This window comes from Talpa europaea, assembly GCF_964194135.1.
Source record: "Talpa europaea genome assembly, chromosome: 1".
Taxonomy (NCBI): Eukaryota; Metazoa; Chordata; class Mammalia; order Eulipotyphla; family Talpidae; genus Talpa; species Talpa europaea.
This window is the reverse complement of record NC_140073.1, coordinates 106,980,466-107,006,974: the sequence shown is the minus strand read 5'-3', so window position 1 is coordinate 107,006,974 and position 26,509 is coordinate 106,980,466. Positions and strand designations below refer to the sequence as shown.

Here is a 26,509-nt window from a genome sequence, read left to right as displayed (position 1 = left end):
ACTTTTCATAATATTAGCATGAAATAAAATTGTTAACTTATTTGATTTCCCCAAACAGCCCTGTGTGCTGTAGTCCCAGGACTAATTGCTCTTTTCTAATTGCTTACTAAAGAGTAAGAAAGAAAAGTACCACGTGAGTGTGTCTGCAGGCTCTCTGTACCCTTCATTAAGTTTTTTCCTTGCCTTTTCTTTCTTAGATTTTTTTTTCTACAATGTAAGATCACAGTAAGAGATTTTTAATGAGTTTCTTTCACACTTCAGCAGTCAGTCTCTGACAGAAATAAACTATGCTTGTACTACAAGTTGCCTGTTCAGAACATTTTTCAGTGGCAGGTTTGATCAGCCACTGTGGAGAAATGACAGATATAATTTGAAAGAACCCTCAGTCTTCTAGGAAATAGTTACAGATACGGTGCTCAGCAGTAGCGTCTCCATATCTAGTAAACGTAAACTCTCAAGAAAATTTTTATATGGAAAGATCTATCTTAATGTGTACTCTGTTAAGAATTTGGTGTCTTAACACAAAAGAAAACCACTTAAATCTAATTGTAAGTAGCTAAGTTACCAGGTCAATCAGAACATCACCTTTTAAAATGTATTTTAAAACAAATTAGATAAGTTTTTCTTTCACAAACAAATAAAGCATAAGGTTAATGGTCCATTTTCAGAGCTGTGAGGGTCAATTTCCAGCCTTCTGAATTATCAGTCTCTTCGGGTAGACTGTCATGACTGTATCACTCCTTTCTTCTGATGGTCATTTACAACCTGCAATGCCTTTTCACATACTTACCAAGGGAAGCTCACATCCATCTTTGGTGTGATTTAATTCAGAGTTGATTTCCCAGTCAAGAAGTGAAGTTATTACAAGACTGTTTTCTTTATACTTGAAAGTAGTCTAGAAGCTAAATTCACTAATTGTGAATTAAATAATCTGTAAAGAGTGCTACCTACCTTTTTGTTGAACTGTGGAACCAGGTACTCATTTCACTTGTTAGTCACTTGTTTGTTTATTCATCTGATCAACCAGTATTTTAGCAAAGCCCATTCCATGCTAGGCTCAGTGTTTGTCCTTGGCATATAGATTGAGGGAGACTGCAGAAGTTATGGTCTAGCCCTCTGAGTGATGTCATTTTGGAAGTGACCTTTAGAAATCTGGTTGTCCAATCGCTTTGTATATGTTGGAATCTTTTATCTCGTGTCCCTGTTGGATATTTACCTAGCCTCTGTGCGTACTTCAGCTCATTTTGCATGATCACCTATATGATACTGAAAAGTTGAAAAGCTGTAATTGTTATGGTTCATCTTCCTTCTGAGGATTCAGTTGATCTTCCCTGTCTGGGATCTGATGGGTTCAAATTCTGCTCCTTAGAACAAATATCAGACTCTCTGGACAAGTTTCCTAGACAGTGAGTTAAAATGCATATTCCTGAGCTTTACTGACAGATATTATTTTTGATGAGAACAATATGGAACAAATGCATTTCCTGACAACCATTTGTATTTCACAAGGCTTGTTCTTTGCTTTGCTTTTCCTAGGTAAAACAGTGCAAGTAATTTTGCCTTTCCTTCTCATAATAAGTTCTACATGTTCACCTGCAGTTTTTTTAATATTTTTATACCATTTCTAAATGATTATTTTCCTGTGCTTGTTTGTGACTTAGATCACTAGTTCTATAAGATGCTCCATGAAGAAATGGTTCCATGTTCAAAAAAGTTAAGAAACAAGGCAACAGTGCATAATATCCATTTAGTGTACATACATATACACGCATACACACACAAAATGCCCCTTTTTTTGAAAATCACAGGGAACATTGACATTAAGTGTTCTAAAAATTTCTGCTGGGGAGGAATTTGATAACTTTGTTTATTCCAAATGCTATCTGGCCTCAGAATTTTTCATAGAATTATTTTCCAGTTTCATAGAATAATTTTCCAAAATTATTTTTCAGTTAATTTAGCACTGAAATTTAATTGCAGAACTCAGATGTGATCTGAACAGTAGTAAGATTGATTATTTTTTGTGACACTATTTTCCTAATTCAACCCAAGTTTTAACTGCCTTTTGAAATATCTGTGTAATTTGGTGACAGATTTAGCATTACTAACAGTCAAACAAGGTCTCGATTTTTGTTTTTTCCATGTCATAGGCTATCAAGTCTAATTCTGAACTTCAACTTGTGTTTAAAACTCTTCATGTTTATCATGATGTTATGACTCATTGCTTAGTTTTGACTCATTGCTTGCCCATTATATATTTCGCTCATGAATATTATATATATCATATTAGTTACAATGCTTGGATATATGTCACTTGTCAATCTGAAGTACATATCTTTTACATCTTTATTTTAAAACATTGATTAACATGTTGGCAGTACATACAGGACAGAGGCTTCAGGCATTTGTAGAAACTGCTTACTTTCTGAATGGCTTTCAATAATGAACTAGTATTTATTTATTTTTTGTTGCTCAAGCATAAGCATATCCTACTGACTCTCCTGCCTTTTAGTGGACATTTAATTATTCAGAAAGAAATCATAAATAGATCCATTAAAAGCATTGCTGAAATTAAGATATATCATGGTACTTTCCTGGATCCTAACTACCTGGGGATGCTCTCAAAAAATGGAAATGAATTTTGGTATAATTTATTTTCAGTGAACATCTGCTGATGCCTAATTGTTTGTATGCATTATATAATTACATTGACAGCAAATACATTTATTTAAAAATATTTATTGAGCACTTAAGATGTACATGGTACAGTTCTAGGTGTTACAGAATAAGTGGGAAAAGAAGATTCAAGTTCTTGCTCTTTAGAACTTATATGCTAGACCAGGGAGAAGAGCAATCCAGATATTCAATTTATATATATATATATATATATATATATATTTCTTGAAAAAAAGAATAAAAAGTATGGGGTGGTGCTATTCCATACTAAGGAAGACATATCAGTTTCTTATGGCTGTGTGACAATTTAGCTCATGCTTAGTGACTTAAAATTGTGTTCATTTATTATCTCATAGTTTCTGGAGGTCAAAAGTTGGGGCAGAGCTTAACTGGGCCTCTATTCTCTCACAAAGCCAAAATGAGCTCCAGGTCTTCTTCCAAGCTCATTTGACTGTTAGCAGATTAGTTTCCTTGGAGTTATGGACTGAGGCTCACAACTCCTGCAGGCAGCCCAACTCCACAGATAGTTCACAACATGACTGCTTATTTCAAGAACAGCAGGATACCATCCCCCTCTGAACCTCTCCAAAGTGTCAGTCCCTCTGAAAGGTTTTTTCACCTGATTAAGCCAGTCCTATCTAGGATCATCTCTTTTGATTAACTAAAAATCAACTGATTTAGAGCCTTGATTACATCTGCAAAATTCCTTCACCTTTGCCACATAACATAACTTAATTACGGGAGTGATGGCACATCATATTTTAAAGTCCTGCTCACACTCAGGGGAGAGAATTATGCAGAGTATGTGCTCCAGGGGATGAGAATTTTGGAGGCCATCACAGAATCTAGTCTACCATCAGGCGTCTCTTTATAATGTGATATTTGAGCAGGCCCCTAACAGAAGTGAGAAATAAGCCGTTAATTTGTTTGGAGGAAGTGAGTTCCTAGCAGAGCAGACAGCTATTACAAATTTTCTGAACATGAAGCATGTTGTAAACAGTTATAAAAATCAGTGGAGGAACCACTGTAACCAGAGTGGGAGGGCCGAGGTCAGAGAGTTAGCAAGTAGAATCATGTAGGATCCCATAACCCGTGGTGAAGACTTTGGATTTTACTGTTAGTGGGTGAAAAATTATTAGAGGTTTGTGAGCAGAAAAGTTATGCAGTTTGAGTTAAATATTTCAAAGAGCACTGTGATTATTTAATGCCAATTGCATCATAGAAGGTAGAAGTGGAGAGTGCTGGCAGGCTGTTTTAGTGACGTGTAGCATGCAAGGCATGACTGGACAAGGTGGGGGCCAGGGAAGGTGGCACACAGTGACTGGATTCTAGGTCAGAAGGGCAAGAACTCAGAGATGACTCAAGATTTGACCCTGAAAAATTTGCAAGAATGAAGTTGCTATTTCTTCAGATGAGGAAGACCATTACAAGTTGGGGGATAATCAAGAATTCAGTTTGGGTGTGTAAAGTTTGAATTGTTGGACGTGGTGATGTCATGTAGGCATTTAGGTATATAAGTAGATTTCAAAAAAGATGTATTTCTGAACTGGAGGTAAATTTGTCTACCAACACGTGTGGTATTCTTAAAGGTATTAAGTTAAATGAGATCACTTAGGGAATGGGTCAGGGGAAAGGGAAGGTCTCTGGCACCCTCTCAGCTGATGCATGGGCGAGGGGCAAACAACTGGTTGATAAGGAGAGGCTGGAGGGGTGAGGGAGAATGTGGTGTCATGTCAACCAAACAGAAGTGCTATCTCAAGAAAGGAGTGAAAAGTTGCATCAGTTGTTACTAGTAGATCAAGTATGGAACTGTGAATTCACCATTATATGGAACAAAATAAACCACATTGTTGATCTTGGCAAGAGATGTTCAGTGGAGCAAGGGGAAAAAGCCTGACTGAACTGGGTTAAGGACAGAGTGAGAAGAGTGATCCCACATGAAGCAACTAAGTTAGGTACCTTGTAGGTCACAGGTATTTCTTGCTACCAGTTTGCTATACGGGGGAATAAAAAGTGGGTTGGTAGCTTAATGAGAATAAGGGGTAAAGGGATTTTTGTTTGTAGATTAAATGAAGTGGTCTAGTAAGAAAGGAAAAATGGAATGAGAAATGGTCAATGCAAGACTGTTCTGAGATGGGTGGGAAGGGATGATAGACCCAGACATGTCAACAGATGCCAGCCTTAGGAAATTGGTGGATTTGGGTGCTGGTGTGGGAAAGTCCTTTTCCATTGTTTTTTTATTTTCCAGTTAAAGTAACTGTTATCATTTGAGACTGAGAAAGGAAAGGGTGTTCAAGGTTTGAGGAAAAAGGACAAATAATTGCATAGAAGAGAACCAGTAAATTTAGCAGAAAAAATACGGTAGGATGAACGGACTGCACCAGCAATCACTAAGGCTAACAATAATGAATTTAAAGAGTGGTTGTTATATTCCTGAGATGGATATTATCCTGATGTCCCAGAATCTGTGTGATGTGTGTGTGTGTGAAGCAAAATTTGAAAATGTTCATGGTGGATTTTAGCATACTCACAGTCCCATTTTTAGAATCCTGGTTTCAGTCATAATCAAAAAAAATTTATAGAATTGCCTTCAGTGATCCCTGTGGTATACGGGGTGGCAGTTTCCTTCTCCTCTGTCACTACCAGCACCCCTTCATCAGTCTGACTTCCTTCTCTTAGAACCTTAAAAGCTACATGCTCTTTGGGTATTGAAAACCTGTTATTCAGTGTTGGTGCCTGACATGCAATTCCTTCAAGTCCTATTCCTCATTTGAAATTTACTGTGAATCATTTGTATAACTTCTCGGCACAGGCAAGCTCTCCTTTACACCAGTGTGGAAAGAAGCTGGAAGATTGTTCTGGCCAAATTTCTTTCAGAAAACACTTACCCTTCTTTGCCTCCACTCTCATTCCTTTCCATCTTCAGGTCAACACACAGCACACACATATACATACCTGTTTACACACATACACGCACACAAACATGCACACACACAGGCACACATACCCTTCTTTGTGAATCCCTGGTCTAGACACATGCCACATTCTGGTTCTGGAAAATGGCATGCTTACCTTTTTTGTCTCCTGGGGCCATCTGGGATGACACTTAAATGTATTATACTCTACAGGCTAGTGGGTATAGACTTCAGTTCAAGTTGACCTTTCATCAGCTTTTAACTAATGTTATATGGGTGGCTGCCCTCTCCACCTCTTGGAAAGGTCACTCCTACTTTCTTTTTGACATAGCATTTACAGACCCACCTGCTAGATAGATGACTTTCTGCCCTCCTCCTCACCCCCAAGATGCCAACTAAACCTCACCTTCATTCTGCAAGTAGGAAACTGGGAAATATTTTACTTTTGAAAATGTCATTCTACAAGAAAAGACAAATATATTGGGTCTGCAGGTAGATATATTTCTCCATTCTTCATTTCTGGTGGTTATAGGGAGAAGACTCATGAGGCAAAAGGCTCATTCCTTCCTTAATAATATCTATGTTGCTTTAAAATTGATTTGTATATGTAAGGTTAGAGAAAAAGTTTAGAATGTGGGTCTGAATGTTATATACTGGAAATAAAGTGCAGATTTTTCTTTTTTAAAATGTACTTTCCTGTAAATTTTCTATTCTCATTGTGTGTTTTATAATGTCATTGATGTTATCCAAAAATTGACTATCATAGGTACAAGATAGGGAGTCCTCTTAAATACATCTCAGAAGATAAATACCAAGTGGGCCACTTCATAAATTATGTACTATCAGTAGATACTAATATAATTTCTGGTTTGAGTTCAACATTTTACAAATATTTTTCCATTAGCATATTTTTCTGTAAAATAAAATAGTCACGTATTTGACATTAAACAGTTTTTTTTTTTTTTTTTAAGAATCAGGCTCAGTGATTTAGAAAAATGATAAACTTATCAGTTAAATTGCTACTTCCTTTGTGTTAGATGCTGTTTATACTTCCACAGCTCAGCCCTATGGATTTCACAGATTTGCTGAAGGCAACCTTGACGATTGTAGTACATTTATGCTCTGCAGTGGTATAGCGTATGGATTTGCTCATAATGAATTTCCCTTGTCATTATACAGCAGTGTCTTTAGACCTTGGTGGACCTGTGAATGACCTCAGATCAACAAAGCATGCTTGTAGAGAAAAATGGTATCTGGAGTAGGATATTTTAACAAAAATCCTTTAGTGTGACTCTTTTATCTAATTTGGCTTATTTTAGTTTGTCTATTAAAGGTGAACTTAGCTGTTGGTAAAGAGTAGACTTAAATTACAATTTCATGAAGAAAACTGAAGCTGATAAAAACATTGTTGATCACTGTTTAAGCATCAGAATGCTTGAATTCTAATTCCATTTTATCATCATTCAGGAGGGATTAGAATTTTTAAAAGCCTATAAAATGGGGTTAATTGCATAATTCTTACTAGTCAAGTGTTTGGGAGACTTGATTAATTTTTCCCCAAAAGGTTAAATAGCGTAGGCATAATGTTCAATTGTGGTAGTGCTTTTTTGTACATGTCCTTTTTTTTTTTTTTTTCCCCTCAACAAACTACTTATTTATGGCTTTCTTTGTACAAGGCTTTGTTGGAAATCCAAAGATGAATAAGACAGGGTTTCTATACTCAAAGAGCTTACCATGTAGGCGGAGAAATGAGACCCGGCACAAATGACTCTCACACAAGGTAGTAAGTGACAAATGTAATAAAAAGACAGATGAAAGAAGAGCTATGGGTAGTTAAAGGAAGGTGAGAGCCCTTTTGTCTGAACGTTATCTTTGGGTTACTTGTTCCCATAGAAACCAATGTTTATTTTTTTCAACATCCGAATTTTGAGAAGAGCAATGGTTAGGATGAGTCCAGGGACACTGACAGACTGTGGGCTTTGGTAAGGGCTTTATCAGACTTAAATGATTTCTGACAAGACCACATTGGGTTTTCAGTAGAGTGTATTATTACGTAGGCACCAAGTCATTAGAAACCCAGTTCTTCATGAAAGATACTTGCGCATCTTATTTTTTTTTTTAATGTTCTCTTTTGCTTATTTCCTTTTTACTGAGATTTGGAGTCATTGTTGCAATTCTTAGTTTTATTGTCAGTGATATCCTTCAAAATGTGGAGGTGCCTACTCTGTGCTGGGCACTGTGATGAACACCGTGTGTGCTCTGTCTTGTTTAACTGTCATAAGAACACTACATCATCAATACTATTGATGCTGACAGTTTAGTTGAGGAGATCAAGGGGTAAAGTCATGGGCATGATCTCTACAACACGATTTACTCAGAAGAAGCAGAAGTGGGTCTTTAACCTAAGTTGAACACTCTTTGCTCGTTTCTGTGCCCATGATCCTGTGGGCATGCTCTGTCAGTTGCATTTTGCATGCAGGAGGAAACTCGTGCTGTTAGGATTGTTATAGCCACTTGCTTCTCATTAACATTTCACTTAGATATTCCTTTAACAATGTTTCCTGATAAACTCATCATTAAATATTGTGACAGTAATATCTGGAAATATTTTGGAGGAGATATTAAACAAGATGATGCAAACAACAGCCAGCATTTGTAATTTTAAAACTTTAACAAAGCACTGCGAAATCACTTGTCTGACTCAATTTTGCCATTTGGCCTATTTGTTGTCCAAAGATGACAATATTAAATTACTTTCTTTTAGTCACAGAGCTAATAACCCTGGTCTGGAGACTGAGTCTTGTGATATTAATCCTGGGTTATTGGTGTTATGGTATAGGGAGATCATAGAAATATGTCTGATAAAGAATAGTGTAGGGTATTGGTCTTTTGTATGTATAAAATCCTTTGGGTAAACATGCTAAAAGAATGAAAAGGAAGCAAAATGGAATGAAAAGGAAGCAAAATTCAAAAACCATTGTGAGATTTTTTTTTTCCTGACAATGGAATGAGAGGATATTTTGATTACAAATACTTTCAACAATAGGGAATATACATAATACTTTAAAGATGTTTATTACTTTTTAATTTTATTTTATATATTTTTACATCAATTTTCATTTTTGCACAATGTGTGCATTTTCATCTTGGTTATATTCCCCATACAATTCCCACCCCCCCTTATTTTGACCCTAATCCCTCCTCCCCCGCCCTCAATGTTTATTACTTTTTTAAAAGATTTATTACATACAAGAACTGGAGTGTAGGCCAGAGGTATAAGGGAGTGAGAGGAGTCACCAAAGACAGAGTGGGGAGAAGAACAGGCAGATTGACTGAAATACACTGCTGAGGAGAGCAGCAAGAGAGACAGGAGACGTCTGCTGCGCCATGTGGGTTAGCTCCCTGGCTGGGGATCGAACTCATGTTGCAGTGGCTGATGATAGCGTAGTAGTACTGAGACTTGACCCCTTGTTCCACCAGGTAGACCTGATATTTATTACCTTATTATCAGTGACATGGTCATCTTAGAAATTTGGAAAACTTGGAAATTTGGAAATTAAAAGACCAAGAACAATAAAATCAGTCATAATTACACCTTTCAGAGATACATCATTAGTCTCCTGATAACTCTCCTTATAATTTTTTCTATATGCATGTTAATATACACTTTAAAATTTAAAAATGTATTGTGTAAGTTGTTTTATTTCACATAGCACATAGTGTTTTATAATCTTCTCAGTTTCGTATGTCTTGGATCTGTTTTATGTCAATGAATGTAAAATTACGTAGTCCTTTTAAGAGATTGCCTTATATTTTGATTGACGGTGTCAAAACATATTAGTTAAAAAGTTATTTGATATTTATGGAGTTTCTGCTTTTTCAGTATGGCAGCGTATAAAAACTTTATGCATGAAAATGATGGTTATAAACTGCCCAGTAGAAAAGTCCTTTTTAGCATTGAATTTTGAACTTACTGAATTTTAACCTTAGTGAAATGCTCTGACGCTGAGAAATCTGGAATAAATGAGTAAGCCTAGTATCAAATTATGTGGGGATCATAAAGGTTGACTGAATCCCGGATCAGCAAAGGGTGTCCCTGTTTGTATAGACTGACACTGCTTCCTCACTCTGATAGGCTGAGTTTTATAAGGCTCTACACTGAGAAGCCACAGAAACGAGTGACTCCTGAGTGTCATGTGCTTACCAAGGATAGAACACCAACCCTGGGTTTCATTTTACAGTCACTTGGGTTCTGGCTGCAAATGTGTATTCTTTAAGGAATCTTCCTTTGGTTGATTGCTCTGAGCACCATGGGATTAGAGGAAGTGACATGTGTGGCACATAAAACAGGCGATGAGAGATTGCCTTTACACTCCTGAAGTCTGAGCCACTGCCACATGTGGCATCCGTATTAATAAATGCTTGTTACGAGTGCCAACTGAATGATTTTTAAGTGAAGCCATGCTTCACAAATTTTAATATTACAAATCTTTATAATATTTTACAGTGGAAATGTGTACAAAATACCATACTTTCTAGATACCATACCTTATAGATTTTCTTAAAAATCTCCAAGCAAATTAACGCATTCAATATCATCACTATATTTTGTTCTTTTAAGTATATATGGTCCTCAGGCTACAAGAACAGGGTGACACATTTTCTGTGGCAGGGACGGAAGTCATGCTGAATGAGGACCCTTACGCGAGCATTCCCTGCCCTTCCTGTATCGCCCCTGGAGTTGGTACAGTAGCCATTGACCCTTTCTACTTCTGGGTCTCAGGACCAAGCCTCAACATGTGAGTGTTAAAGTGTCAGTGAGACATGCTTCCCACAGACTTCTCTCCGGTTGAAGGCTCTCTGCTTGTATAGGCTGACTGCTTCCTCACTCTGATGGGCTGAGTTTTATAAGTTTTATAAGTTTTATAGTTTCTCTACACTGAGAAGCCACAGAAACGAGTAACTCCTGAGTGTCATGTGCTTACCAAGGATAGAACTTTCTTCAAGTGAAGAAAGTTTTCCTCATCCCCCTCCCCAACTTGAAGGATGGTAGGTAGAGCCAGACTCTGTAGGCAGCTCAGAGGGGGAAGCTGGCATGCCTCTGTGGAGCATATCCATGGCCATCGCTCTGATGCAGACTATTTTCATCTCTCAGGTAACCTCAAATGTAGTGAATTGTGCAATGTCACATGCAGTGACTGGAGGAGAACCCCTATATCAACCTGCAGAGAGGCGGTCTTCCTGCTCTCTTCCCGTCAGTTCCATAGTCCACTATGGCCAGAAGTTGGATTTATTTGCTGGACCAACTATTTCTTCCTTTTTCTGGGATCTGAACTTTTTCTCACAAGCTTTCTAATGTCATTGCACAGATAGGCATGAAGAGAAAATGTCATAAATAGTGGGTGCCTTCAAAGCTTTGGTGGCACTTAAGGCAGTGTTAATTACTCGATACCTTACCTGATGATAGCCTGGAATTTTAACAAATGTCTTAGTATTTTGTTATCTTTCCTGTCACTCTGCAGAGCCTGCTCCCTTATACTCTTTTATATTCCCCCTTTCCTAGCTGCTGATGAGGTAACCTGCTGCTCTTAGCATTCTAAAAATTCTCCTCTTCAACTTTTCCGGGAAGGTTCTCTCTTAGGACTTGTCCTCTTGATCAGAGCTGAATAATTTTGAGGCCTGTTTGCAAAGTTATTTCAGGTTTCAGTTACCATATCCCTGGAGATAATGAGTAGTAAGGTTTCTTCCTCAAAGTGTTGAGAATGGAAAAGTAACAAGCATATTTCAGTTTGGAGGCTTTCTTCACATTAACTTTTCTTTCCCATTGAAACCAGACTCAGGAATATACTTAAAGCTTTATTTTGTGATTCCCAGAGTACGAGAAAGCTTTATTGTCTTTGGTAAAATTCATATTTAACTGGTGGTATTATGGGAAATCTCTGCTACCCAGTGAATTTCATTGGTTGATCCTTGTATTCATTTTCTAGAGAGCCAAATTACCACAAGCCTAGTGGCATAAAACAACACCAATTTATTATCTTACAGTTGTGACGGTGGGAAGTCTAACATAGTTCTCATTGGCCTAAAGTCAAGACATCAGCCAGACTCTGTCCCCTTCTTAGAGGCACTAGAGAATCTTTTTCCTTGACTTTGGTTTTAAGACCGTTTTTTTAGAGCACTTTCATGTTAGCAGCAAAATTAAGAGGAAGATACAAAGACTTCCCACATGGCCCTTTAACCCCACCCATAAAGAGCCTCCCCTGTTATCAGCATTCCCCAACAGAGTGGTACATTTTAGAACTAGAATTGAAGAACATGCATTGACACATCATTAGGACCCAAAGTCTGTAGTTTACATTAGGGTCCACTTTGCATGGTGCCCTTTCTTTTGGTTCTGATAAACATATAATGACATTTATCTATCTGTGTATCATAGAGTATTTCCTCATTTGCAGATCTGGAAAGTAGAAGTTCTCCTGCCTTTTCCAATCTCTAGTCTCTAGGTTCTGAATCACATCTGCAGAGTTGCTTTTGCCACATAGGTAACATTCATGGATTTGTGAAATTAGGTCATGGACATCTCTGGGGGCCCATTTGTCTGTTTACCACATGGTAAACACTGCAATGGTGGTGATCATAGAGAAAGACTTAAACTATGTCTCTTTAGCTCGTGGTGTATCATTTCTTTTCTAATTTATATTGTTTTTTCTTCCTGATCCCACATTTGTTAGTAAAGAACTTGGTACTCATTCCTAACCTTCAGACTCCCCAAAAGTTAGGCTGTTAACTTAATGGCCTTGGATTATTATTTTGGAATACTTGTTGGGTGTCCCAGTGTATACCAAATGATACAAAGAAGATATACATGTACATAAGTCTTTTTATATCCCCATAAATATCTGAGACAACCATACAGAAATCTTCATTGCTTGTTTGATTCCTTTAGTTTAAGAGGGATTGTCTGAACACAAAAAGTAATTTGTAAAGGTAAGCCTTCTCACATTATCCCTGAGGTGGAGGTCTGAATCCATGGTTCCCATGTGGACCCCTCCTTTAGAATCCATCACCCCCTTCTCTACTGGTGTACATCTAGAATTTTTCCCACTCATCACTATTACAAACAATTCTACCTACACATGTCTGATTACTTCCCGAGGAAAAGTGTGAGCACAGACATAGCTCAGGAAAGAATAGGACAGAGTCAAATAATTGTAAGTTCTCAGTCTCTGACTGCAGCGCTAACTACTGTAATAGAAGTGTTTACTGCCTACTAACCACATGCAAGACCACATGTATAAAATGGCCACTGTCTTACTGCCTTTGCTTCTCCTAACAACCCTGTGAAATACATACTAATAATATTCTCTTTAACAGAAGGAAAAATTCCAAGGCTCTTGCGTAGAGTCACAGTCCTGTTTAGGACCAAAGCAGGAATTTCAACTTGTGTTATCAGATCCTGGGCACTCATGTAAATATTTACTTTCATAGCTTGCAGTGAAAGAAAAGGGCAGCAAAATACATGGGTAGAGATTCAGTTATGGATTTTATGCTATGGGATTTGAATTTTCTGTAGGTAAAGGAAAGTGGTAAGAGATGACATAATAAACGAATTGTCAGGACTTTGCTTACTCAGAAATTGGAATTAAAAATAAATTCTAGATGCTAAGGTTACTAGGAGGGAATTGGTCAGCTAAGGGGGTCTTTGTATTCTCCAGTTTACTCTGATGGACCCTGAATCTTCGGTAATGCTTGTATCATGCCATTTCTTTTTGTGCATCACAGTTCAAAGGCATCTGGGTAAGCATTTGACCACTGTATCTCAAAGCTGTCACTAGTCACTCATTTTGCAAATGGTAATGGAAATCTTCTCCATGGCACTCATGAGACTGTAGCTAGGGTTGACCGTATTTAATCTGGGGGCTGCCGTTGAGGGTATCACATGGGTAAACGAAGGTCTGCTCCTGGCAACTAGAGATTGCCCCTTACATATGGCTAAGTTTACCCCAATATTCATGAAGTACTGTTTGTATTTACCTGAACGGAAAAGCGGAGGCTGAGAAAGAGGTAGAACATTTCCACTAAATTTAGGAATCCATGGCAAAGTGAAAAAATATCACTTAATAAGAATTCTAATTTAATCAGAATTTGGCTGCATAGAATAACTAAAGATTGCTTTCTGAGCACCCAGCCGTGGGGCCATATTTTTCACAAATATGAAAAGTATAGAACACTGCACTGTCCTCTTGGTAATCTACTTATCTCAGTGAATTTCCCCAGTGAGATATAAGTAAGAAATTTTAATCTTCAAAAGAAAGCATGAGTTTTGGTGGAGTTTTTGATGCTCTAAAAAATGTCCCTGGTCACAAAATATTTCTGTAAGTCTTCAAAATACTTTGGCTCATTTTTATTTGTAGAGATGTATATCTTTTCAAGAAGGAGGGTTTCAGCTCTGGGTAAGGAAGAAAACGATTCTCTTTGCTGGGGAGTGCCTGGGGATAAAGGGTGGCGCACTCATCCCCCTCAGTTGAGGGCCTGCAGCTTGCAGAGATCCTAAACACCCTAAATGTGACAGCATGCTGTGGCAGATATGGTAAATGCTTTTAAACTCCCTAAGTGGAGAATTTGCAAGTGTATAAGCTGATGACCTTTGTTGTCCTGATTGAGACACTCAAGGGATTTTGTAAAGCCAAACTGCATGTTTGTCTGGAGTTGGTTCTAGATTTTCTTGGAGTGGAGTTGGATACAAGCTCAGCTCAGTGAATAAGCTGTTAGAATTCTTGTACTTTGTTCCATTCTCTTCTGTGGCTTGATTGTACCGTTTTGTTCCTTCCCCAAAGAGAGCTTTTCTGAGATTGTTCAGATGGAGTATTAGTCCTTTAAAAGGCTTAAAATGAATGTTTATTACCACAGCATGGGCTACACCGTTTTAAACTCTTACATTGTAAATCACACCAAGAGCCCTCGTCAGGTTGGCCATTTGACTGCATTAGGCAAACTGCTCTGTCGCAGGGAAGTATAATGTTTGCAGGCAGTATTTTTAGCAATATCTAAGTAGCTCAGATGAAATTTTTTTTTTTGTTTCTCAAAATATTCTGTCTCCCTCACTTCTTTCCTAGAAGCTCTAAATGTAAACAGGGAACAGGGTGGGGTGGGAGAAGATAGTGCTAGGAGATATTTAATAATCATTCTTTTATAATTGGTATTTAACAATCTCTACTTTTGGGTGGTGGTGGGGGCAGGACTGTGAAAGTTTCTTTTCTTTTACCATCTTCAAAATGCTTTGAATTTTCCTACCTTTCTAATGCCATTTTGGGCATAAGGCCATTTTTTTCCCCAGCCAGCTAGGATGTAAAGTTGAATCTACATAGAACATCAATTTTCTATCCAGTGTAGTCTTGATTCCCCCCTCCTCCACTTACTCTTCTTTCTTAGGAGGGGACACAGTTAGCTTGTGGACCCTTTTCCCCTTCCCTTCCTGTGCTGCTTTCCGCTCTTGGTTGTCACTGTTTTTCTAAGACCAGCTGGTGCCAGTGTCCTGTGAGGCAGGTGTGCAAAGGCTGACTGTTTGGCCAGGATCCCTGTGGACCCTCTGTAGAGTTCTGGGAAAGTCCTACTCTTTCCCTTCACCCAAGGAGGTTGACAGACAGTCCTCTGTGGTAATGGCAAACTGGCTTGATCCTGGGTACCTACCAGTTGGCTACTTGGCACACCAAGCCATGAGTGTGTATGCAGACTCTGTGGCTACTCCTTCTTCTGGACACCTCGTATGGCACCAGTTTCCTTTTCCTCATTCAGGTAGTTGGAGGAAGAACAATGGGTAAGTCTGCTCCATAAGCAGTTATCTACCTTAGAAATCAACTGCCAGCCTTCCCTCCTTGTAGGCACTTCTGATCTTTGGAGTAACTATCTGGGAGAATCCTGCAGGGGGCTTGGTAGTAGGAAGTCCCAGCATACTCCCTGGACTAATATTTCATGACTGAAGATTCTCTGTCATTGCACATACCTACCCCCATATTTAGTTCGTAAAGCTAGATATTGGGGGAGTAAGGTCATGGTTGGGGGTTAGTACAGCCTTTCATATCTTGAAGAAGTGGCTGACCTCTAATATTTGCAGCACTCCTTAGAATTCAGGGTACCCAGTATCTGTTCATCCTAAGCTTAGCATTCTGGGGACCAACTCTGGGGAAGCAAGAAAAGATCCACTCAATATTCACTGCCATAATCATTCATCCCCATGTAGATTGAATTCCTTCTGGGCAAGTTATTGTGGGGAATGTTAAAACATTATCCTTGGCCTTTAAGGGTCACATTATATTTTAGTTTAAGAAAGAGATATAAACATAGCAAATATTAACTGTATCGAGCAGCATGCGATGAATTGTTTAAGTAAATGTAACTGAGAATAAATGGTGTCGTTTTTCAAATATCATTGTCAACTGAAATAGCCCTCCAGGTCTACTTCATGGACCTGTTACAGAGAGTGGAGGGTGTGAGAGTGGGTGAACTGGGAGGTGGTGGAGGGAGTAGCTATGCTATTAGTGATGCCTTTCAGCTGTGTTACTCAGCTTCTAGCTGTGCTCTGCAGATTAAAAGGGAGGAGGAAATATGAACAAGTACTGATGCACAGTTTTAGGGCTAACTAAATTTTTTTTTTTTTAAGGAGAGTCAGTTTTGAAATAACATCATTATAATCTTGTTTATAAATCGGGAGGGGGGAGGGTGTGGTCTGTTAGTTTCTAAAGCTGTAAATGAGCAATGAAGATGTGAGACTCATTCCTTTTGAGCATTAAGTAGAAGATACAGGAATTTGTTTATTGGGTGTTTTTCCTTCTCATCGCTTTTCATGTTGATTCTTCTTCAGTGTGCTCATTTATTTTTCCCTATATTTACTTGAAAGGAGAATTTCAAATATCCCCCCTTTTGTCTGGAGGTCCCATTAAAATTGGTACCTATTTGGGTTTTGAGATATGGTTGGTTGACTGGTTAGATGCCCCAGGCTCTGACATCTGTGTTCTCAGCCTCCTTCCTAAAATCTGTGTCTTCTGTGACACGTGCCCCACATTGAGGTCACCTCTCCTCACTCTGTAGAGGTGATCTTCACTCCCCTCAGCAGAAAGCTGTCATTGCTTTCACTGAGTCTGCCCCATCAAAGAGTCACAGAGAAGTGTGTAAATTGGTAGAGCATACATTTGTAATTTCCTGCTTTCACCCCCTTTTTCTTTCAGCCTCCTAGAGAATTATTAGAGACCACACTTTTGAGTGTCTTTTTCTTTTGTAAAAACAGCCTTTGGATCATATTGCTGTATTTTATCCATATTACTTTAATGACAAATCGAAGTGATCCTCAGTAACCTCTGTAAGGCTACAATTGACTTCATGACATTCATTAAATCACCATCTCAGGACTCCAAGTTTATCTTCAGTGGCCTTGGACTTCAAGTTGCATAGTTAATGATAGGAAAAGGACATATATATTTTTGCATTTTATTCTATACTATATTATCAGTGTTGAAAATAGAAAATCCCATTAAGTTTAAGGTTACCTTAAAAGGAGGTTATCTCTGCCATTAAACTGATGTAGTCAGTAGTATTATAAGAACCTTTCCCCGTCCCTCAAGCGTCAGCTATTATTTACTTATGGCCCAACATAACTTAGAAAAAAGGAGTGGTATAAAAATGATACATTTTAATATGCAGCGGATATGACTAGCTTTTTAAAGTAACCTCCCTAGAGAAAGGAATAATTATTTTTATAAAATGCTGCCCTCTCTCCAATTTGAAAGGTTGCTTTCCAAAAGCAAAATCCTCAATAATAATGTCCATGTCTATTATTATTATTCTGATAGAGGGAATAGCAAATGTGGGGAATCATTTTATATAAAGAGAGTCTCCCTCTAGGGGATTTCTATACTGGATAATCTGCAGCCTCCTGAGCTCAAATAAAAAATGGAAATTAGAACCCTGTAGCTTCAAGTGTACATAATAATGCTGAAAGTGCAAGGTCAGAAATGGTGAGAAGATGAGAATCTTCACAATGTAATATAAACTTGTGAGAAATTCTGGGGAGAAACCAGGGAAAGGACAAGAAAAGGACAGTGATGCATTAGCAGCAGCCTGTGTTTTTGAAAATGGTCAGAAGTTGTGTCTGCCTTGTGCTTTTGACTTCATTGTCAGCTATTGTCCTCCTTCCTGCCGTGTCACTCCTGCAAGGAGAATTTGCAAAGAAAGTTCACATTTGCATTGCTTCCATGTTGTAAGATGTAGAAGCAGCTGCAACATGATTTAATCAAGCTGAGAAATATTGTTTAGCTATATTTGGGGGCTTGTTTGTTTGCTCTTTTCTGTACATACAAACTTAATTGCTCCTATTACTGCAGTTTGTATTTATTTTCAATTTAAAAATTTAGCAATTATCAGCCTCCAGATTAGACTTGTGTCTTAGTTTATTGGTGACTGACTTTTTTTTAATCAATGACTAATAGATGGAACTCCTCAGATTAATTAATTCCATTTGTTCAGCAGGATTTTTGTAGTGCCCACTATATGTCAAGCACCTATCTTGGGGGTCAGGAATGAATAAAAGAAGTTAAAAGTTAGAGAATTATGCTCTAGTTTTTGAGTGAAAGATGGCCTTTGAACTGTGTTTTGTGTATCTGGTCAAGACTCATAGTTGAAGATTGATTGAGGAGAGTTGGGCAGAGAGGACAGATGGATGGAAAAGTAATAGTTCTTAACCCCTGTGAGGGATGGTGATAAACATTAAAAATCAGATTAAAGGTATGGCCTCTCCCTCCCCAAGTGCATATTTAATATTTACACAGCATTTGAATACAAATTAGATGGGTTTGCAGATCCTCATTGACCTGCCATAGACCTCATAGGTCTCCTCAATTACAAGGAAGGAAGCTAGAATTAAGACCCTTATATCCTGTTACTGCTCTTCCTATAGACACCATCAGAGCTTGTCTGAACTGTGCTAACCTGACTTGAAATATAAATTGTGTTGCATGTATTTGTTAGCTTTTTCAAATACATTTATAGAAACATAAGCTATGCAAGAAGATGACTTCCAGAGCAAGAACTCTCTGTAGAGAGTCGGTTAGTTCTGAGGGAGACTGACCTGATGGCAGAGAAGGATGGAAACTGGCATAAATGTTTAGAAAATAATTTCTTTATCTGTAACACCATTGCAGTTTCCATTTCTGCTTATTGCTTATCAAAATAATTAGATATTTGTGACAAATTGAGGGAGTAGATAAGTGCTGATATCAAGCCCAGAGACATGAAGAGAATTTTAAAAGTCAAAAACTCCAATAAAAGTTCAGGCCCCATTGAAGTCCCACAGGCTTCAGTGAGTGATCCCAAACTTGGGAATCTGACCAGGATCACCCCATTGACATTTTGCCTTCTGCTTGCTTCCCTGTCACCATTCCCAGGTTCCTTGATCTCTGGCTTCTCAACTTATTTTGGTTCCTGCTTAATATTTAGTTCTACTTTCTCCTCAGGATCTGTGTCCTCCTTTCTCAGTGACCAGAAATACCCCACTTGGGCCAGCCAGTCCCCAGCTCTCTAGGGAAGGGTGCTGGTAGAATAGACATAAAATTCATGTGAGATTATGGCAAGGCCCATGTGCTCTGTGTAATGTGTTTTGAGACTATATGATCTCTTGGAAATAGGAGAGTAAACATTATGGGAAAAATATATTTTAAAGTTAAGCAAAAATGATTTAACTAAATGATGTGCTTAACTAACTAAAGGGCATAATAGATAATAACTTGGAGAAAGAATTGGTGTGATGTACTGTGGAGCTATTAAGAGGTATCAAAGCTTGACTACTGACTTAACTACATGATGTTAAAAGAATGATCTGTTATTTCTACTTTGCCTTTTTCCAGAGGATATTTGAGATAACTTTCAATATTAAAATATAAAAGAAAAGAAGTAAAACAAGATTTTGAAACTATTTTGAAAATGGAAATAGAACTGGATCATTGACTTTAAGTGATGTAATTATAATCAATGAGAAGTGTATTTAGCTCTCAGATTCATAGGAACCAGGAAATTATAGTTGTTGGTATAGTTCTCCCGTTCTGGTACAAGTAACCCTGAAACATTAAGAGATTATGTAGAGGGTCTCCCTGGTGGCGCAGGGGGTTAAGACGCAACTTATGAAGCTATCTGCAGCTCCTGCAGCCAAGTTCGATCCTGGGCCAGGGAGCTACCCACATGGCACAGCAGACCTCTCCTGACTTGCCCGCTGCTCCCCTCAGCAGTGTATTTCAGTGGATCTGCCTGTTCTGTTCCCCACTCTGTCTCTGGTAACTCCTCTCATCCCCCACCCCCACACCTCTGGCCTGTACCCCAGTTCTTGTATGCATAAATAAATAAATCTTTGGGGAAAAATTATATAGAGAGGCAAGCTTTTGCTTGAAACTAAATTCAAAAAAAGTTACTCGTGGTTCCTTTTATAAAAAATATTGGCTAACAAAGCAGAGAACTTGACCTACTGTATTTTTGAGAAAATGCTTGTGACTTTTCTTTTCTCAGAAAGATTGTCCTTAGAAGTCAGGGCTTGTCCTCAATGGATTAGTTATTTCTTTAGGGACTAAACCAGGTTCAGGCCTATGCTCTTTTTGCTGATAAACTCTGAGAGAGGGCCCTGAGTCAGAGCAGTTAAGGAAATAATTTTGTCAGGGAGAGGATAGCAGTTTTTCAAGTCAAAGAGTTCTGACAACCAAAGTGTCCTTTTGCAGTGTGTAAATAGAAGGGAATCCTTCTGTGTAGATATTAGATGAACAGCTGTCAATGTTCCTATTCTGACAAGAACATGTAAGAAGCTAATTTTTATATAGCCCAGATGGAGAGCTCTCATTTGCAAACAAGCACCAGAGAAGGAACGTTGGGTTAGGTCATGCAGTGTTTTAAGAAAATGAGCCTGTAACACTTTCCCCAAGTAGTCAGTTTTTACCCTGTAATTCCAAACTATACCACAAAGGAGAAGTGCTTTTAATGTGGGCAAATGACTCTTCAAGTAGATGCAATCAATGACTCCCTTTTCCATCAGTCTTTGGAATTTTGATTATATTAAATGCATCTCCCAGTGTCTGACTTTGAGGATTAAAGACTTGCATGTTTTTCATTTTACTGTTAGAAAATGCTTATCATAAATACTAACATTCACTTTGTCAGGCTAACATTGAACTTGTAGAAAACAAAGGCAAAAGAATTGGCAGCTCTGGGAGACTCCTTGTGTGATGTATCCTGTGATCTTCCCACAGACAGTAAGCTCCATGCAGGCGAGGAACTCAGTTTTGTTTGTTCCTGTTCTGTGCCTAGCACGTTCCTGCCACAGGAGAGCTTATTAAGCACTGGTTACAAAAGTAGATGAAGCAGATTCTGACCTTTTGATATGCTATGTTAAATAGGCATAACATCCAGTAATTTAAAAAACAAGTTATTTTTTAGACGTATTAATTATTGAAATAAAAGTTGGAAAAAAGTCAGTTCAGAGGAAATTATTTTTAAAGATTTATTTATGCGTACAAGAGCTGGGATGCAGGCCAGAGGTGCGGGAGCCAGGTTGAGAGGATTCACTAGAGACAGAGTTGGGAGCAGAGCAGACGGATTGACTGAAATATACTGCTGAGGGGAGCAGCAGGTGAGACAGGAGAGGTCTGCTGTGCCATGTGGATTAGCTTCCTGGCTAGGAATTGAACTCGTGCTTCAGTGGCAGCTGATAGCTTCATAGTGCTGAGACTTAACCCCTTGCGCCACCAGGGAGGCCCCCTGTTTACAGGAGAAAGTTTTCTGCTCATCTTATTTTGAGATTCATCCATGACATTGTATGTGTAAACAGTTTATTGATTATTGCTCAGTAGTATTTTATTACTTGGATAAACCATGTTAGGTTTATTCATTCACTTGTTCATGGACATTCAGGCCTTTGATTTTTTTTTTTAACTTTTAGAATAATGCCGCTATGAACATTCATGTACAAGTCTTTATGTTGCCTGTATTTTGGTTTCTCTTGGGGAAATAATTGTAGCACACTGGGTCAGCTGGCAGGTGTGTGTTTAACTTTCTAAGAAACTACCTAATCATTTTTCCAAAGTGGATTTTTTGTTTTATAACTTCATTAGCAGTATATGAGAACTCTAGTTCTGCCTCATCTCTGTCAGTACTTGGTATGGTCAATTTTTTTTTTTAATTTATTGCATATCTAGCTAGATATGTAGCAGTATATCATTGTGTTCTTAATTGCTATTTCTCTAATTAGTGACATTGAGCATTTTCTCATTTGTTCAATAGTAATTTATATAGCTTCGGTGCAAATCTTGTGTGATATTCTCTTGAATTTTATTACTAAGTTGTGCAAATTCTTTGTATATTTCAAACATAAGCCCTTCGTCAGATATATGTGTTGTGAATGTTTTTTCCTCATACTGTACTATGGCTTAAATTTTTGTTTCTTTGTGGTGGCCTTTGAAAAACACGTTTTAAATCCTGATACAAAGTTTATTTTTATTTTATTTTACATTTTAAAAGCACAGGTTTATTAGGAAAAGAGAAAGGAAAACAAAGAGGCAACTCCATAGACACAGGTGGGCAGAGAGCTGGTGCAACTTTTCAAAGGGAGAGCTTCTTAAAAGTGACACCTGCATAGACACAGGGGACAGTCCTGGAAAAAGAGCTGCTGAAACTTTATTTTTTATGGTTTGTGCTTTTTGGATACTATTTAAGAATTTTTTACTTCAAAGTTGCAAAGATTTTCTCCTGTCTTTCCTCCCATCTGTGCTTCTAGAAGTTCTATCATTTTCATTTTTACATCTTGGTCTTTGGCTATCTTAATTTTTATGTATGGTGTAAAGTAAAAGTCAACACTCTTTTTCTTACAGTTATTTGGTTGTTTTAGTCTCATTTGTTAAGTGAACTGAACATATATAGTAAGTTTATTTGTCATAATAAAAATGAGTTTTTTTAAAGGGGAGAATCCAAATGAATAAACTCAGATAGTCTCCTACCTAAGAATATATTAATATTTTGGTGTCTTTTTTAAAAGCAGTTTCTCCAGGATTGCATGTGGGTTTGTAATATTACAATTATAGTCAAGGCTTTATAACCTGGTCTAGCTAACTTCAGGTACTATTTCTCTGATTGTTTCAGATTGCAATCTAAGCTTCACCCACAGACCCCTTGTTCCACTGCTTTCTTCATTGGTCACCAAAAACACTTACTAGCATTATTTTTGTTTTTGAAGTTTTAGTTGATTCCCTGCCTTTCCTTTTAAGTTGTTCTATTTAACCCAAATGATGATGAGTCATTGTAGCATAGCTTCTCTTTCCAATCTTAGTAGATCTCTTGAAAGGAATTTTTCCTGCATTATAAAAGCAATTCATGTTCATTAGAGGAAATTTGAAAAATACAGAAGGTTATAAAGAAAATGATTACTCATTGAACCATCATCCAGGGACAAGCACAATTTACTTTTTTGTGTATTTCCTTCTATTTCTTTTAGTCTGTATATATTTTATTGTTCAAATTATACTATAAATGCAGTTGTGTGCCCAGCTTTTTACATTTAATATACATTAATAAAAAATTTCTCATGTCATTAAAATCCTTTATAACAGCATTTTAATAGTTATGTAATACTGCATCCTGTGGTTATTTCACTGCAATTTATTTAACTATCTCTCTGTCATTGGAGATTTAATTTAGTAACAGATTTTTGCTACAAAATAATTACTCTAAAATCTAGTCTGATATAGGAAATTGTCAAATTTATAACTTATTTTACACGTCAGATTCATAGATTTGGAATTGATGGATCAAGAGATATAACTCTTAAATTCTGGAAACATTGCCAAACAACCCTCTCAAAAGGTAGCATCAATTTATACTCTCGATGGCCCTAAAGAAACATTAAATATCAATGGACTCTCTCCTTACTAGTGGTTCATGTTTCCTAGTTTAATTTTATAATCTTTAGTAATTTTACTTGCTAGATTAAAAAGTAGTGATTGAATTTTGTAGTTTGCATTTCTGCTGAACCAAGTCTCAAAATCCCTAAATAGACAAAGTTGGGAATGACATGAAAAGATCTTTGTTTTAGGATTTCCAAGCCCACTAAAATAACTTACCCCATATAAGAAGAAATTGATACTTACATTATTCTAAAAAATTCATACCATGTCCCAAGTGCAAAGCAAGCCTAAGGCTTTCTCTTGAAATTGAAAAGTTTATTATAATAGCAAAAACGAAATTAGGTTATTCTGAATTCATTTGTTTTTACCAATTACCTGAAGTCCAGTGATCATTATTTCCTGTTTGAGTGCTCTCGTATTATCTCTTTAATAATGAGATGCTGCTGAAGAGCAGTATTTTCATAGCAGTTTTTTTTTTTTTATAAATTTTATTGTTATATTCCCCATACAATTGCAGCCCCCCATTCTGACCCCAATCCCTCCCCTCCCGCCCCCGCCCCCCTAAAAGTGTCTCTGGTTCATAGTTTTTTGTTGATTTTGATTTTCACTTTCTTATAGTTATTCATTTTCCTGGTCCCTTATTTAGGTTTTCTAGATTCCTGCTATGAGTGAGACCATCCGGTATTTTTCTTTTTCTTTTTGGCTTATTTCGCTGAGCATGATCCCTTCCAGCGCCATCCATGTTGCAGCAAATTGCATGTGTTTATCTTTTTTGAATGCTGAGTAATATTCCATGGTATATATGTACCACATCTTCTTGATCCAGTCATCTATTTTTGGGCATTTGGGTTGTTTCCAAAGCTTAGCTATTGTAAACAGTGCTGCTATAAACATAGGGGTGCAGGTGCTCTTTGGAATTGATGTTTCTGTGTCCTTTGGGTAAATACCTAGGAGTGGAATTGCTGGATCATATGGAAGCTCTATGTTTAGTAGGTCCAGAAATCTCCACACAGCTTTCCACAGTGGTTGGACCAGTTTGCACTCCCACCAACAGTGCAGAAGAGTTCCTTTTTCTCCACACCCTCGCCAACATTTGTTGTTGCTAGTTTTTTTAATATGTGCCATTCTCACTGGTGTAAGATGGTATCTCATGGTAGTTTTGATTTGCATTTCCCTGATGACAAGTGATGTTGAACATTTTTTCATATGCCTGTTGGCCATTTGCATTTCCTCTTCAGAGAAGTTTCTTTTAAGCTCTTCTGCCCATTTTTTGACTGGATTATTTTCTTTGTTGTTGTTGAGTCTCATCAGCTCTTTGCAGATTTTTGTGATCAGTCCTTTATCATTAGTGTTGGGTGCAAAAATGTTCTCCCAGTTGGTGGGGTTTCTCTTTGTTTTTGTTATTGTCTCTTTTGCTGTGCAAAAGCTCTTTAATTTGATGTAGTCCCAGCTGTTTATCTTTGCCTTCACTATCACTGCTTTGGGTGATGTGTCTGTAAAGATGTCTTTGATGTGCAAATCACGTAGTGTTTCGCCTATATTTCCTTCTATATATTTTATGGTTTCAGGTCTTATGTCTAGTTCTTTAATCCATTTTGAGTTGATTTTTGTGTATGGTGTGAGGTGGTGGTCAAGCTTCATTCTTTTACATGTAGCGACCCAGTTTTCCCAGCACCATTTATTGAACAAACTTTCTTTGCTCCAATGCATATTCTTTGCTCCTTTGTCAAAGATTAGTTGACCATAAATCTGTGGGTTTATTTCTGGATTTTCTATTCGATTCCATTGGTCTGTATGTCTGTTCTTGTTCCAATACCATGCAGTTTTGATGATTATGGCTTTGTAGTAGAGTTTGAAGTCTGGGAGTCTGATGCCTCCATTCCCTTCTTTTTTTTTCAGGAGAGCTTTGGCTATTCGGGGTTTTTTGTGATTCCATATGAATTTCATCAATAATTGTTCTATTTCTTTGAAGAATGACATTGAAATTTTGATTGGAATAGCATTGAATCTGTATATTGCTTTTGGAAGGATGGCCATTTTAATAATGTTTATTCTTCCAATCCATGAGCAGGGGATGTCTCTCCATTTCTTTGTGTCTTCTTCTATTTCTTTTAACAGTGTTTTATAGTTTTCTTTGTATAGGTCCTTTACCTCTTTTGTTAGATTTATTCCCAAATATTTGATTTTTTTTTGTTTCAATAACAAAAGGGATGGTTTTTTGATTTCTTCTTCTTCAGATTTATTGTTTGTGTATAGGAAGGCTACTGACTTTTGCGTGTTGATTTTGTATCCTGCCACTTTACTGAACTGATTGATGAGTTGAATTAGCTTTTCTGTGGAGTTTTTGGGGTTCTCTATGTATAATATCATATTGTCTGCAAATAGTGATAGTTTGACTTCTTCTTTTCCTATTTGGATTCCTTGGATGTCTTTCTCTTGTCTTATTGCCCTGGCTAGGACTTCCAGTATTATATTGAAAAGCAATGGTGAGAGTGGACATCCTTGTCTTGTTCCAGATCTTAATGGAATTGCTTTCAGCTTTTCACCATTGAGAATGATACTGGCTGTTGGCTTGTCATAGATGGCCTTTATGATGTTGAGGTATGTTCCTTGTATCCCAAGAATTTCAAGGGCTTTTATCATGAATGGGTGTTGCACTTTGTCGAAAGCTTTCTCAGCATCTATTGATATTATCATATGGTTTTTATATTTCTTTTTGTTGATGTGTTGGATAACGTTGATTGATTTTCGGATGTTAAACCATCCTTGTGCCCCTGGAATGAATCCAACTTGGTCGTGGTGAATTATCTTATGGATACATTGTTGGATTCTGATAGCTAAAATTTTATTGAGGATTTTTGCATCAGTGTTCATTAGGGAGATTGGCCTGTAGTTTTCCTTTTTTGTGTTGTCCTTGTTCGGTTTTGGTATTAGTGTAATGTTGGCTTCATAGAACGTGTTTGGTATTGTCCCTTCCTTCTCAATTTTTTGGAA

General features: G+C 37.5%; 1 protein-coding gene across 1 annotated transcript in view; it reads left to right on the top strand.

The window, feature by feature from the left end:
• The window catches only part of STK39 (serine/threonine kinase 39), a gene marked incomplete at both ends in the record, with an annotated part of 274,858 nt that overhangs the window by 163,815 nt on the left and 84,534 nt on the right, over positions 1-26,509 (top strand).